Raw genomic sequence first — 481 nt, forward strand, 5'->3', positions numbered from 1 at the left:
CTTTCTGACTACCTATTTACAGAGATCCTTCCCCCCCCCCTCCCCATTATACACCCCCTTCCTCGTCCCTCCCCCTTTATATTACTCTCCCCCCCTCTCTACCTTCCCTTCCCCCCTACTCTCTCTTTACATGACCCCCCCCTCCAACCCTCTCCGACCCCATCCCCTTACCCCCCCCCCACTCCCTCACCACGTCCTCCTCCCCTCCCCTTTCCCATCCCCCTCGTCCAACCCCATTCCCCCTCTCCCCCCCTCCCCTCCCCCTATAATCAAAGCGGCTAAGCGCTTATCCACACTCCTCGCTTACAACTCCCTGCGCGCGCAGCATACACGTAAGGCTGACAATACCTGACGAGAGCTGACAATGGTTGACGGAGAGGGCTTTTGTTACCGCGTGACTGACAGGCCGTATTGAAACGCAGAAGGTGCGGGCGCGCGCCGGTAACCCGAGACCCGGAGTTGTTCCTCTCGCAGTTCTACT

The sequence above is a fragment of the Penaeus monodon genome, chromosome 30 (genome assembly GCF_015228065.2).
Source record: "Penaeus monodon isolate SGIC_2016 chromosome 30, NSTDA_Pmon_1, whole genome shotgun sequence".
NCBI lineage: Eukaryota > Metazoa > Arthropoda > Malacostraca > Decapoda > Penaeidae > Penaeus > Penaeus monodon.